Source organism: Desmodus rotundus, chromosome 5 (genome assembly GCF_022682495.2).
Source record: "Desmodus rotundus isolate HL8 chromosome 5, HLdesRot8A.1, whole genome shotgun sequence".
NCBI classification, from domain to species: domain Eukaryota; kingdom Metazoa; phylum Chordata; class Mammalia; order Chiroptera; family Phyllostomidae; genus Desmodus; species Desmodus rotundus.
This window is the reverse complement of record NC_071391.1, coordinates 23666013-23681559: the sequence shown is the minus strand read 5'-3', so window position 1 is coordinate 23681559 and position 15547 is coordinate 23666013. Positions and strand designations below refer to the sequence as shown.

At 46.4% G+C, this 15547-nt stretch overlaps 1 protein-coding gene across 1 annotated transcript in view; it reads right to left on the bottom strand.

The window, feature by feature from the left end:
• Nucleotides 1–15547, bottom strand: part of LOC112303192 (uncharacterized) — a 198065-nt gene that overhangs the window by 8912 nt on the left and 173606 nt on the right. The window lies entirely within an intron of this gene.

Sequence of the window (15547 nt, the reverse complement as noted above, 5' to 3'; positions counted from 1 at the left end):
CAGACCTGGGCAGGTACGATATTAACATCAGGGTCCCTGAGCAGCAGCAATCTGCATGACATTACATCTCAGAACTGCCAGGTTGCCATGGTTATCACCATACCTATGTAATTATCTAGGAAGTTGCTGTCTTTGTGACATAGGAGGTCTATGGCATGCAGATATTCAAAAAAGAAAGACTTTAGTGTCTGAGAAATGTACACACTAGCAATAAATGCCATGCCCAAATGCAGCTGCATGCATACACGGAAATGTCCATGCACACGGGAACATTACGGGCTCTGGCAGGCCTTGGTGATCACATGTGCCACATGTGAAGTCCACACAGCTGTGAGGAGGCAGGTCTTGGCTCCAGAGATAAATCTGGACTCTCTCTCTTAGCCAGTGTCCTTTCACTTGCCAGAAACAGAAAGCTAGTCTCAGTTAAAGGGGAGTGTATCAGCTCACCTAACTGAGAAAGGAGCATTCGTGTCAGGTATAGCTGGATCCAGGGGCTCAGTGACAGCATGAGGGCCCAGCTTGCTCCCCACTGCCCAGGCCCTCTGCTTGGCCCTGTGACCACTGAGCACAGACTCTCCCCTCATGAGGGCCTCACCACGGGGCCGTCAGCTGCCATAGCTCTAGGTTTGGATCCACCAGTAAAAAAGAAAGCTCACCCTTCCCAACAGTTCAAACAAACACAAGCTCGGTGCCTGGATCTCATGAGCCTATCCCTGAACTTATCACTGTGACCAGGGGCAGGCCCAGACCTAGGGCAGGATTGTGGGGAGGGTTAGTTCTCTAGCATCAAGTCAGGTCAAGGGATGTGGCCAGTCAAGTTTTCCTTCACTCCCAAAAGGAGTGGGTTCTAAGAAGTTAGTCCCCAAAGAGACATCACCCATGCTGCTGCTCCTCCCTTTGCCTCCACCTGCTTCCCCTGGATCTGTTCTCCACGCTGTTCTACCTGCTGCTCCCTGTGGACTGCACCCTCAGACCCCTCACGGATCAGACAGTGGGAGGCACAGGCAGATCTGAGGGAGAGAGGAGGAAGAAGTGGGGGGATTTCTCTCCTTCTCCTTGCCTGCTCCAGGGTCTCCGAGGGCCCCATTCTGACTGGGTGCCAGTCACGCCATTTCCCCATCTGTCCCTTCAGCCCTCGGGGGAGTAACAGCTTCCTGCTGCTGTTGTCTCTGGGCACCTCCAGCTGCTGTTGTCTCTGGGCACCTCCATGACCCTTGTTCATTCCCTGTCCATACAGCTGTACATTGTCCCTTAGTCTTTTCATTTAAACCAGGGATCAGAAAACTTTGGCCCACAAGCCACATACACTCCCCTGAGCCCACTTTGGTAAACACAGTTTTACCAGGACACAGCCGTGCCCGTGATTAGGCATCATCGACGGCCAGTTGTGATAGACGGTATGTGACCAGCAAAGCCAAAATTATTTCCTGTCTGCCCTTCATGGAAAATAATTTGCCGACCCCTGGGCAAACCATCTGTGATGGATTTTGTCTCGTGCTGGGGCTCTATCCCATCTCTTTAGAGAACGGAAGAAGAGAACACTACTTTTGCTGTGACGTTTGTAGGTAAATGCTGGGAAGAAACTCATATCAAAAGACCCACCCTGCTGGCTCAAGGGGAGACCACGTAAGAGGTGTAGGGATCTTTTTTAAACATGAGCCCTGCCCTCTCTCGGCCCACCCCGGAGCTGAGGGGTCTCAGAGAGGAGAACGCCCCCCATCCACGCGCCCCTGGCCCCCACCCTTACCGACAGCACACCTGAGAGTTCCGACTTCATCCCCGCGAGCCAGTGAACGGGAAAATCAGTATGTAAAGAATCCAACCGAAATGCTGGATGAAAAAGATGAACATTGCTGGGTTTGGAAAATAAAAATGCTCTAAACAGATAAACAGTAAGCAAAGCGCTTTGATTTGTACTGTTTTCCAGCCCATAAAACCCTAATATCTGCCGACGTTTCATTAAGAGCTTCCACACCGCTCGGCGTGCCCGCGGCGGCATGAACAGATTGCCGCGAAAACGCTATCCGAGCCGCAGACCCGGTCTTGGGCGATGTGTTACATGGGTGCTAAATGGGGGGGAAGTCTGCTCAACCATGAACGGAGCACTAGTTTAGGGGAAAAGTAAACGCTGGAGTTAAACGAACAATATCTATCATTCTGCAGTGCGTTTATTCCAGTCAATCAAAAAAAAAAAAAAAAAAGTAGGCAAAGAACATTTGTGGGAATGAAGAAAAACCAACCACCCAGTAGTGAACATACGTAACCAGGCCCTTCAGCTTTCAGAAACAGGGAGGATCTGTGTTTTGAATAATAGCTTCGGTGAAATACATGGTCAAATTAGGTCAGAAAATGGTTCATTTGGACTTCTAGCCCTTTGCCATTTCCAAACCTAACAGTACTCCCGTTTCTGATGTCCCTTAGTAATACGGCGAAGACTCTTCACCTGATGTCCCGCTCGTTCCCACAGGGGCCTCAGTGGAAAGCTCTCTGAGCGGCCAGCCAAAACTGAGGACTACACAGGACTCTGATCTTTGATGAGCTCTATTCTGTGATGGCAAGGAAGAGGGGAAAGCCCTGGACAGGAAATCAGCAACCCTGAAGTGCATTCTGGGCTGTGATGCTGAGAAGCCTTAAACCAATTATTAAGTCACTCTCTGAGCCTCATTTTTTTTATTTTGTAAAATGGGACCAACACTCTTCCCCTCTCACATCCCCACCATCCAGATCTTGTAAATCCATCCATTCTTATTTGATCAATATTTACTGAGCACTTTTAACTGTCGGGAGGCTGCTGGGTGAGGAGGGAGATGCAGCCATGCCCTCTTTAAGCTCACCTGCAGAAAGACCAGTGACTATACACTGAGATGAGCCCTGGCGTAGCCATAGAGACAGGTCTTTGAACGTACCCAGGGGGCACCTGAGGGTCAGAAAGAGCTTCTGGAGGGAAGGGAAGAGATCTCTAATCACATTCCGAAAAATATGTCAGGCAGGGTAGAAGGGAGGTTATCATCACTACAAGGAAGAAAAGAGGAACATGAGTCCTTAGAGGTACTAAAAGTATTTCTGAATTCTGAGATTCAAAGTTTGGGAGGCAAGAGGCCAGCAAGGAGGGAGAATTAAGAAGGATCAGCTAACTCGGGTCTCCTGGTTCTGCTGCAGCATTTGGACTTAACCTTGAAAGCCACTGGGAGCCCATTGACAGGTTTCTGTGGGGGAGGTGGCCTGATTTGATGTGTTTTAGGAAGGCCACCCTCACTGTCCAACCACTGCCAGCAGAGAGGGAGTGAGAGAGGAGGCTGAAGACAGAGAGACCCAAAATCCAGGGACAGGTGGCAGCGGCTGACGTAGCATAGAAGTGGGGCCAAGGGAGAACAGGCAGGTGTCAGAGGCATGGAATTGACAGGATGACTTGATAGACTGGGGACAAAAGGGGCTGAAGGTCGTGAGAAAGGCACTAGGCTCCTGGTTCCATTCATTGAGGGGGAGCACCCTTGAATTGGGGCCTGGCAGAAGGCAAGGTACACAGCAGGTGCTCAGTAGGCGTTTGTTGGCCCAAAGCAGAACCTTGATCCTCCTACCTTCATTCTCCCCCCCTACACACACTATCCCCACCCACTCTACCTCCTCCTGCACATCACTGCCTGGTGAATCTTCTTAAAGCACCAATTTGTCTGTCAGATTTAAATGACTCATTTAAATGGCTCAGGATTTCCCCAGGCAGCACTCCAAGCCCCTCTGCTCAGTGTCCCTAGTCCAGCTGCCCATCCCAAGTCAGCCTATTTCTGCAGAGCTTCAATCCAGCTGCCCAGACAGCGGCCCCACGACCTGCTGGCTTCAGGCCTCTGTTCAGGCTGTGTTCCCCTCCCAGAGCTCCTACCTCTCCTTCATTCTGCTACTGCAAGTTCCAGTCAGAGACTCACAGTGCAGACCAGAAAAGAAGCAAACAGTTCTCCCCATACTCCTGCTACTTCTGTTAAGTCAAACAGGTTTGGTTCTTCAGCATCCACGCAACACATTGGTCTGTGGTTGAGGAAGTTGCGAGAGGAGAACCGAGGAAAGTTTATCTTGATTGTAGATAAATTGGCTAACAAGATATGTCTTCATACATCTTTCTAGCACATTCCAGCCTCTCAGAGTCCTTTGAGGTTAAAACACGTTTTTAAAGCATGAGTGGATTATGATGTTCAGGGGAAAAAATGCAGTTTTCTTCCAGGCCGTAAGCTATAAAACCTGCTATTCCCATCCTCTCTGCAAATGAGCCTGCTTCAGTATGTCCCGCTGGGGAACGGAGGCGATTGCTTTATGCTTGGGAATTACTGAAGATTTACTTGAAAGTGCTGCCTCACCCTCAGTGGGAAATAAGTCTAAATGGAAAGGAAAACAATTAGCCCAAGTGTGTCGGCCTCCACCACGTTGATTGGTTGGTTGGTTGATTTTAAAAGCCCATTTTTATTTCTAGAATCAAAAGTTACAAAAACAAACAACAAACGCCCCCATCCCCCCAGCAGTGACAGCCCTCAAAGGAGACGCCCCGGGGCACAGACAGGGGTCCAGTGAAGGCCACACACCTGCACCTGCGTTGGAGCTCCACCCAGGACCCGGGAAGGGAACGCCACAGGACAGGGTGGACCCTCAAACTGCAATCCCTTAGGCCAAGAAAGCTGCAGGGCCCCCTGATACAACTAGCAGACCCAAGTCCTGCAGTCTGTCCCCCAGGCTGCATGCAGCCATGGAACGGGGCAGGTCTCCTGCCTGCAGCCAGCCTCACTCCTCCAGCTTCTTGGGTACCGTTTCTCAGGCTGTGGTCCGAGAACCACCTGTACCTGCATTAGAATCACCTGGACTTTTTTTTTTACACACGCAGATGTGTGGTCCCCGTCCCGCATTTACTGAGTCCAGTCTCCGCAGGCTCATTCCTCAACACCACCAGAGCAGGCAGATGAGCAAGGCTTCTCTCTTCTCCCAGTCTGTTGGCATTTCCTTCCATTGTTCTGATCCCTCTTGGGGTCTCTGGTTCTTATTTTAAATGTCCTGGTGATTCTACTGTGTTCCCCCATTAAATTAATCCCTCAACCACCCCAATAACTGTCAAATCTCTTCCACTCTCTTTGAACTATGATTTCCTAATTACCAATCCTGAAAACTTACAGCATTTGACCTCACTCCTAATTCTCTGAGGAATTAGTGGCTGCCAAATGAGAATCGCCTCCTCTTCTAGGTACCAACACACACACACACACACACACACACACACACACTCACAACCTCCACCAACCGTGCCCTTCACTCTGAATCTCTCACCTCAGCCTCCTTCCCAGAACTATCCACTGTAGATCTGCCTCCTTTCCTCTGTGTGCCTAGTCACATGTTCTCAACTGACTTCTTCCCTTGGCTCTTCTTTTTTTTTTTTTTTTTTCATTGCGGAGTTATCGCGAGGGTAACAAAGTAGTGTGGGAATTCCCTCTAACATCCTTGCATCAGTGGGGACACACTCTATACTTGGCTAGCACAACTGAATGTTAACCTGATTGTTGTCTATAAATCCTTAATAGAATGAAGAATATGTTTCAATACAGCGTTTTAAATGTTTTCAATAAAGGTTTTCAAATATATTTAAAAATAGAGAAACTAGTGTGATGACCCCCACTTACCCATCACCTAGCCTCAGCAATTATTACCACTTAACCAGTGTATTTTAAAGCAAATCCGACATATAAGGTGATTGTAATATGCAGGTCTAGGTGGTAAGGGCATATTTTAAAAGAACATAACCTCCATGCCATTATTAAGGCTAAATAATTAACAGTAATTCCTTAATATCATCTAATACTCAACCCATAACCCATTTCTCCATTGTCTCAAGAATGTCTTTTTATAGTTGAGTTGTTCAAATCAGGATTCAAACAAGATCATAACTAGTAATTTTTTAAACATGCTAAAGTGGTAGAGATCACTTCTAGAAAAACTCTCCTTCATCTCATGCCCTCTTCCAACTACCAATCTTTCATCTGCTCCCCACCCACAGTCTTCCTTCTCATCCTTACCTCCTCCTGATTCCTTCTATCAGAGCCTCTGCACGTGCTTTTACCCAACCCTGAGGATGCCTTCCTCTAGATCAGTCCGGCATTTCCTTCCAATCTCAGCTGAAGCATTTCTTCCCCTTGGATCCTTCCCTGCCTTCTGTGATAAGATTAAATCTCCATACTAGAAAAATGCTCTTAGTCCTGTGGGCTTCTCCCTTGCAGCACCCACCACACTGCAGTTCTACGTTGCTCCGTGTGATTATTCCATTAACTGAGGTCGTTCTCTTTCATCTCAAACCCCTTCATTGGTGCAACTCATAATCGTGGGAGTTTTGTTTTGAAAGCTTATCACGTGCCGGATACTGCGCTAGGCACTGAGGCTACAGCGGTGAGCAAAATCCGACGTGGTCCTCGCCCTCATGGTGCTTTCGGTCTAATAGAGGAGAGATATTAAGGTAACTTTTACCTGGGGGTCATATAATCTATAGTCCCAAATTAGAAACTTTTCAGAGTAAAAGGGGACACACTTAATAATTAAGCCAGGACAACAGGGTAAACCAAGACATTTCCATGAAACCCAGGATATACAGTTACCCTCTCCATTCCTGAACATTGTCCTAGAGTCTCTCCCATACTTCTTAGACTAGGCCATGCACTTGCAAAAGCCCACACTAGGGTACCTCTCCTGGAACCTCCAAATGACCCTTTTCCCCCTGTTTTATGTCTATGAACCTTTTGGGGTACATGATGCAACTTAAGCACAAACTGCTAGAGTGTCCAGAGTTTGCATAATCTATTTTTCTACACATCGTGCTCATAGAGAAATCTGCTCTCATTTTCTTTTAATGGGCATGTCAATGGTACACCTTTCCAGAGAGCACTTTGGTAGCTTATGTTCAGAGCCTTCAGAAAAGGATTTACCTCTGACCTAGCAGTTCTACTTGGAGGAATTTGTTCCACAGAATAATCAGATAAGAGTCAAAGATATTTGTGCAAGAATTTACTGTAAAAAAAAAAAGTCCCCAATTCTCCACCCCTCCCTGTATTCAGGTCGTTTGGCTATAACTGTGCAGGGCCATTCCACTCCGTGCACTTGGCCAGATGGCTGGCTCTGGCAACAGGATGTGTGTGAGTATGACACAAGCGGAGCTTGCAAAAATGTCCCTGCATATTTCTGTGTAGCCCTTGCTCCGTGACGGCGTGCCAGGGCTTCCTGGAGAATTTCTCACCTGCACAGAGCAGAATCGCCCTGGTTGCCCCAGCTGCTGCCATCCTAAAGGAGCCAGTAGCCAGCCAGTCCCAACAAAGGAGCAAGTCAAAATGAGGAGGGCTTAGCAACCCGCAGCTGACTGCAAAGGCATAAGTCAGCCCAGATGAGCTGAACCCCTACAAACTTGTAAACCGGACAAATGTCTATTCTTGTATGCCGCTGAGATTTTGTTTGCTCACTATGTAGCATTATTGTGTCCATAGATATCTGATGCAATTGCTGTTTAAACCTCCAACAGCTGAAGAACGGTGCCGTGCCATGTAGCTACTCACGATGCCGTGTAGGTATGTACGAGTGTTAACACTAGGCTGGTAAATTGCAGAGCAGGGAGCAAGGTGCAAAACAAGAGAATATGACACCATTTTCATAAAACATTATGTCTGCACTCGCAAATGAACCCAAGTTTTCTCTGGGTGGTAGGATTTGGGGTGATTTTTATTTCTTGTGTATCTGAGTTTCCTACTTCTTCTATAAAAACATGTGTCTCTTGTGTAATTTTTTAAAGGGAACAATATTTGCTGTAGGTTACAACATTTTGTTTGATTATCCTCTGGCTTATTAGTAACAATCTTGAATGCCTTTCAAGTACTTTTTGTGGAAAAGGTCATTGGTGGTTATTCCTGTAGCATCTTGGGTCGGAAACTTGGAAACATCGGCTTTTCCAGCATTCACTGGGATTTGCAGGAGAACACATTTATCTAATCCCACCAGCAAACCCTGAGAAAAGAAGTTCTGTGTGTGGAGGTGGCTTTGTAGCAGCCCCAAAGTTTAAAAGAACCTCATGTTCCCAGCCCACCATTAGAACCAAGGAAGCCTTAGAGTTCCCTTCCCTGGAGACAAAGGTTGGGGAAACTAGGAGCAGAGTAGAACACCCCCAGTAACTTCCTGCCTACAAGGCTTAGTTATAACTCTTGGGCAAACAAAAGAGAACTTTCTCTAAATTCCTACTAACAGGGTGTCAAATTTCATACATTCAGAAAAAGCAATTCAATGCCCCCAGGGCAGGTCAAGGATACCTAATAAGCTAATCCTTCCAAAGGCAGAAAGGTTCCCCCCACCCTCTCTCCCTCCCCTCCCTCCCCCCCACCCCCCACCAAACTTTTCTTTATTCCTTTCTCTGACTTTGCAGTTCTATCCTTTTTGCTTCACGCATTTTGAAACTGCTATTAGGTGCATAGACATTTAGAACTGGCAGGTTCTCTTAATTGACTCTGTGACATGAAATGACTTTTTTTATCCTTCGCAATATTCTTCGCTGTAAAATGTACTTTGATACTAATATAGTCACTCCACCTTTCTTTCAATTAGCATTAGTATGTGTATTTTTTCATTCTTTTACTTTTAGCCTCTTTCTGTCTTTAAATTTAAGGGGTATATTTCCTGTAGGCAGCATATAACTGGGTATTGCTTTTTGTAAAAAAAAAAATCCGATTGGCAACCCCTGTCTTTTAAACTGGGGTGTTCATATAGATTACCTTTAATGTGATTATTAACATGCTTAGGTTTAAGTCTATCGTCTTGCTATTCTTCTCTATTTGTCTCATCTGTTCTGGGTCCCACTTTCCCCCTTTTTTCTACCTAGTTTTGAATTAATTGAGTCATAGAATGACTGCATTCTATGACTCGTGTTGGCTCGTTAGCTATAACCCTTTGCTTCGATACTTTTGTGTTGCTTTAGGGTAGAGCGTACCTCTTCACACTGCAATGGAAGTTCAACAGAGTTACTTGCTAAAGAAGACTCACAGGACCCAAGTGACAATGCTTACACCCCTGCCAGACAAGGATACAGATGCAACAGCATGGAAGACTTGCATCACAACCAAAGTCTACCTCCCAGCAATGGGTCTGGAAACATCAGGGGGAGTCCCTTAACCTCCCCCGCTTCCCTAAAGGCCGAGGCCAAATGCAGTCTATATCTTGGATCAAGAACCACTGTATACAGGGCATCTCGGAACGAAGGAGACCCAAAAGGTGCCTCACCTGGTCACACAGGTATATTCTTGCTAGTGAGAACAGAGTCCTCCAGGACTCTCAAAAAAAATTCTGATAAGTTGGTGAAAATTGCCCACAAATTCCTCAGACCCGCAATTTTAAGGCAACACTATGAATGAGTATGTTTCATGCCTTCCCTAGGGTTCAGGCTATACAGTCCCATTAGCAAAACTGCTCAGGCGAATTTCTAAGCTGCTGGCATAAACCCTTTCAGCATATCTACCGTTAAGTGATATTATGTTGTTTCATGTACAAGAACCTTAAAACAGTATACTTCCATTTCTCTCCTCGTGGTCTTTATATGATTGTTATTGTGCATTTTACTTATGCATGTCATAATATCATGATACATTGTTACAGAAATTATATTTTTAAGGTTTTAAAACAGAAAAATATCTTACATGTATACCCTTTCAGTTACTGTTTCCGGGTCTTTAATTTCTATGTTTTGAGCCAGATTCCCACCTGGTAACATTTTTCTCCTGCCTTTTCTTTCTCCAGTCTTCCCTTATTGCTTTCTTTTGCATTAAGTGAATGTTTTCTGATGTCACACTTTTATTCCTTTAGTGAGTTTTTCACTATATATTTCTGAGTTCTTTCTTTAGTCCCTGTGCTAGGGCTGACATTATACATCTTAGCTCATCAGAATCTCCCTTAGGTACATATACTAACCTAATTCCAGTGTGATATTGAAATGTTAATCCTACATAACTATTCCCTATTACTGCTATACCTATTGCATCTACATACTGTTACAAACCCAACAAGACAGCATTTTAGTTGTTACTGTACATAATTGTATGTGTCTTAGAGGAGCTGAGAAAAGGAGAGTAAATACAGTCATGCACCCTTAATGCCCAGACACGTTCTGAGAAATTCATCGTTAGGAATTGCGTGAACATTGCAGGGTGCGCTTGCGCAAACGTAGCTGTACCACTGTCACCGTAGCAGGCCATACAGCTGTATGTTCATAGCGCTGGCTGTGCAGTAGGTTGGTTTGCATCAGCATCACCACAAGCTCGTGAGTGTTGTGGTGTAAACCCTGACCGTTGCCTCTTCTTTTTTGTAATGCAAGTGTCCAATTACGGTCCTTGCTTTTATATCCTTTTATAATAAACTGGTAATCAAATAAGTGGCATGTTTTCCTGAGTTTTGCTGAACCTGAGTTGGGGGGTGGTCCAGTCTATAGCCGGTAGGTCAGCAACACAGGTAACAGTCTAGATTTGTGATTGGCATCTGAAGTGAGGGCAATCTTGTGGGATGAAACCCTTAACCTGTGGGGTCTGATGCTGTATGTCTGGGTAGAGAGTGTCAGAATTAAGTTGCAGAACATCCAGCTGGTGCTGCGAAATTGCCTGGCAGTGTGGGAAAACTCCCCACACACTGGACGGTCAGGAGGGCCCGAAGTGAAGTGTTGTGGCAGATTCAGAGAGGTCGCAGGTGATGAAAATGGAAACAGTTTCCCTTCCCATCCTGCAGTGCAGTTCTCCATCACAGGCGTCATGCTTTTAGTCTCTCAACTTTCAGTTTATGTGTTTTGTAACTTCTTCCTCTCTTCTCAACTTTTTAGACATACTAATTACAGTAATAGTAACTATTTTAATGTTCTTCCCAGTTCATTTTAACATCTGTGTTAGTCCAGGCCAGTTTTTGTTCATTGATTACTCTCTTTATGGGTCCTGTTTTCCTGCCTTATTGTGACTTTGATTGGATGCTAGCAATTGTGAATTGCACCTTGTTGGGTGTTGGATATTTTTTTACATTCCTATAAATTTTCTTTAGCTTTTTTCCTGGGAGGAAGTACAGCGACTTGAAAACAGTTTGGTCTTTTCAGGTGTTGCTTTTATGTTTGTTAGGCGTTTTCTGGAGCAGGGCTTAGTCCAGGGTGGCACATCATTCCCTAGCACGGAGGGAAGGCCTGCCTGAGCACTCCGCCCAGTGCTCCAGGATTTCTGAGTCTTTCCAAGCTGGCTGGTGGGAACGGGCATGGTTCCTGATACTCACTGTTTCCTTGAAGCCAGGGGTGTCAAACTCATTTTCACCGGGGGGCCACATCAGCCTCACGGTTGCCTTCAAAGGGCCGAACGTAACTTTAGGGCTGTATAAACGTCACTACTCCTTATCTAGGGGCAAGGAGCTACATGCTGCCACCAGGTAAAACAAGGTGGAGGGCGTTTTTCGGCCCGTGGGCCTTGTGTTTGCCACCTGAGCTCTAAGCCTTTCAGATGGTCCATTCCTTGGCCTCCCAGCACACACTGATCCGTACTCTGTGGGACACTCAAGGGGCTGTCCCTCTCTCGCAGCTTTGTGCTGTCCAGGACTCTCTCCTAAGGACTGTGTCTGAGTTGGTCTCTCTGGACAGTCATCTTCCTCTTTTCAACTCAGGGAGTCTGCCAGGCTTCATCTTCGTTTCCTCTCCCTGCACTGTGGCCTCAAAACTCTACCAAAGCAGTACCCTGGGACACTCGTAGGACTCGCCTTGGTTATTTCCAGTGTCCTGCATTGCCTGGAGTCCAGTGCCTTGAAAACTGTCATTTCATATATTGTGTCTGTTTTTTGCTTGCTTATTTGTTTGTTTCAAATGGGAAGATAAATTGAGACCCTCTCTTACTCTACCTTGACCAGAAAAGCAGACGTTGGTATCTAGTCTTCTATTATTTATTGAAAATATCTGTTGGGTACCCACGAGCCAAGCACTGTACTAGATGTTGGGTATACCCTGGTGAACCAAAAAGTCCCTGGCCTCATGGCAAAGCTGTCTGTTGAGGACTGACTTCTGTGAGAAGGCAATAAGTGAGCTAGTCCTTGGATTCATGCACAGACATATGAATGAGAGATGGTGTTCCTTCTCAAGAAATTCAGAATTAGGGAAGACGAGGCAAATTGTTCAATACAAAGCAGACTGAGAAAAGTGTTACGTGTGAGACACGAAGGCTCTGGGCATATACTCGTACACTGAGGGAGTGATACATTCGATTGGAGGTGTATGGGAAAGCTTCACAGAGAAAGCACATTTGAGTTGGGCCTTGAGAGTGAGTGTAATTTTGCTTGGTGGAGAAATGGATGTGTAATGGGGTGCAGGCTAAGAAGCCCCAAAGCAGCACAGGGATTGAGTTATTTTGTGTATAAGCGACAGAAGGCTAGCTTCATAAGACTATGAAGCTACCTGGGCCAGGTAGATGGGCATGACTTGGAACCATGATGACCTGGGAAGGCAGCTTCCCCCAACCGCATTACAGCGCCTGTGCAAGAACTTGGAGATGGTTCGCTCCTCACCATGGGGCCACGCCTGTCTAGACTGACTATGACAGTCAAGAAGGGCAGAAAATATGGGAGTTCCAGCAGGTATAGCCAGTGTGGAAGAAGTCGGAAACAGGGTTACAAGGAGGATCCAGGCTGGGATTTAAACAAAAAGGCGGGCCACCATGTGGAACGGGGCTAATGCAGGCGGGACCCATGCGGGACCATGCCGGTTGATAGGGGGTGAAAGGACTCTCACTGGTGGGCCATGAAGAGGTGCCACACGGTTTTGGATTAAGAACTGGAGGTTGCAGCAATACAGCTGATGGTGCCGGGAACTGCAGGAGGCCAGCCCAGCCGGATTACCAGGAGGAACCAGGAGCAGTGAGCTGTGGACTTCTATTTTTTTCTTCTGGAAGGCAGTACTGCTGACTGTTACGCTCTGAGACTGGCCCGACTGGACAAAGGGGGAGGGCAGGACTGTGCGTTTGTGGGTGTATCTTTGTTTCTAAAGGGAGTGAGATTTAACAGCAGAATTCCACCATTATTCTAAACTTGTGGAACTTTTGATTAAATAATTCTTTTTTACCAAACTCTGGCATTGAGAGCCACAGTTTCCAACACAGTGGCAAGCATGAGAACCTAGAGTAACAAAAGACCCCCAGGGAGGTGTTTCTGTAACAGAACAAAGTGCTTTTAAATATCAAAATAGTTCAACACGATTCCCTCTGGCAGACACATCCATCCGGCTCACCCTTCCTTGCACAGAACCCGAATCGTGTGCTTCAGAGGAAACTGTGTATCTTCCAGCCCCAGGGAGTCAGAAAACCTGGTCTTTGATGATGTCCTCGAGCCAACTGAAATAACCAATCTGAAATCAATCTGACTCAAGACTTCTTGTTACCTGAGGTGATCACATTTTCTTACTGTTTTAGTGACCTCTGGTTGGATTTTGTTGTAGTTGGTGATGTTACCTGCAGCCAGATGCAGCAGATGAGCACACCCTAGGTGACCAACTCAGCTATTAGAGATGTGCTTTTCCTTGCTACTGGGTCAACCCACTGCTAAATGTCATTCCCCTTGCTTCTGGTTCCTTTGCCTCACCAAGAATGAAGATTAGCTCAGAGATGACATTGTACTTAGCTGTATACACACATGGGGAGAAATAAAAAGCAATTCTAAAAACGAAAGGAAGCATTTGCACAGTAAATATCTTGGCTAGTACTAGTCACTACTCCTGATTCTTTGGTTGAGACGACTTGCTTAACTCTCATAGGATGGTGGCAGGAGGACAATACAAAGAAAGAAATGCAAAGGCAAGCCCAGGAGAAATTACATAAACTCTTCCACAGTGACAGCCCTGCTGGAATTCTCTGGTAATCCCCATGGGAGCCAAGGCTACCTATGGAACAATCTAACTGGTGGAAACCACTGATGTCTGGCAGGAAGCCACTAGAGCAGGAGCAAAGGAGGTGCCGTCCTCATTCCTGAAAGTCTGGATCAATCCCAGGGGCCCCAAGTGCCTGTGGCAACCTTGTGAATAAGCAAAGGCTGTTTCCAGTCTCCACCCCCTTGCCCATTCTCTTCCTGATCCTCCTCTTTTTCTAGCTCTGATCTATTTCTCTCTGTGCCTCCTTCTACTTCTCCTTCTCCCCTCCCCACCCCCCCCACCACCCCTACTCTACAATTCATATCCTGCTTGCCTGGAGAACCCAGAACATGCTAAGCCACCTACCTCAGGGCCCTTGCATTTTAGTACGGGGTTCTTACACACCCAAAGTAATGCTTCTCTATTGCTAGAAATTCAAGTCTCTAGACTGGCAGTGGGGAACATGTCTGCTCACAAGCACAGCACTTTTTGTCCCATGAAAAGTCAGCTCAAGGGGGGAATGCATCCTCAGGACTCACGAGGACACAGGATCACAAGTACATTACCTCAGACTCTGCTCCCATCTGCCAGCTCACACAGGACCTTACCTTCTTCTCGTACACTTAACACCCCTGCTGTCTGGCTTATCCTGCTCACCTTCAAGCTCAGTTTAGATATCCCCTCTTCCAGGAGGCCTTCCCCAATCGGTCCCCACGTCTGGGCCCTGTCTCTCTGTTATACCCCAATAATACTGAATGCCTTCCTCTTGGAGCACTTGTCACGCTGATTAGCAGTCTGTGGCTGCTAAGTAAACCAAATACCCAGCACAGCCCTGGCAGCGAGCAGGTGCTAGGTTTACTGACTGAATGAATGCTCACATGCACTATCGGTCTGCAGAGACCATGATTCCGTAGTATCTCATTGAACTCTTAGGTCCCAGGCCAGTGCTTAGGCCATGGTGGGCACACAATGATTATTTGTTAATTGATTAAAAGAAGTCATCATAAGAAAGGTAGTCGCATCGTACTGCTATTGGCAATGTCCAGACATTAGAGGGCAAGAGGCACAGACCAGGGGCCTTCTCTAGACTACCAGGGAAGGTGACGTGGAGGTGGGGTGGAGGAGACAAAGGACAGCAGAATAGCTCTGGGAGCACAGCTGTCCAGGGGCTGTGGGTGGGGCTCTGCAATCACAGTTTTAGTTTTCTAGGGATTCTTAACCTAGGGCTCACGAGTGGCGCTTCAGAAGATCCAAGAATCTTCTGACACTTCAATCAAACATCCACGCCAGTAACTATATGTGCATTTTTCTGGAAGGCGATCCACGGCTTTCAGTGAGTCACAAAAGTCTATGACACAAAAAGAATTTTTGCTCTACACCTGCATTGTCCAGTACGATAGTCGCTAGCCACATGTGGCTATTTAAGTTTAAATTTATATTTCCAATGCCTCAGTCACACTACCTATCAAGCATGCTCAACGGCCACTACCTACTGGCTCGCCCAGACATAGACCATTTCCATCACTGCAGAAAGTTCTACAGAGCTTCTTTATATTGGCAGTGTTACTCCAGATTCAATGCACTGGCAAGACTGGATCGTGTAATGCTTTAGTAACATGAATCGCCATCATTAGAAATGAAAGCAAAAACATC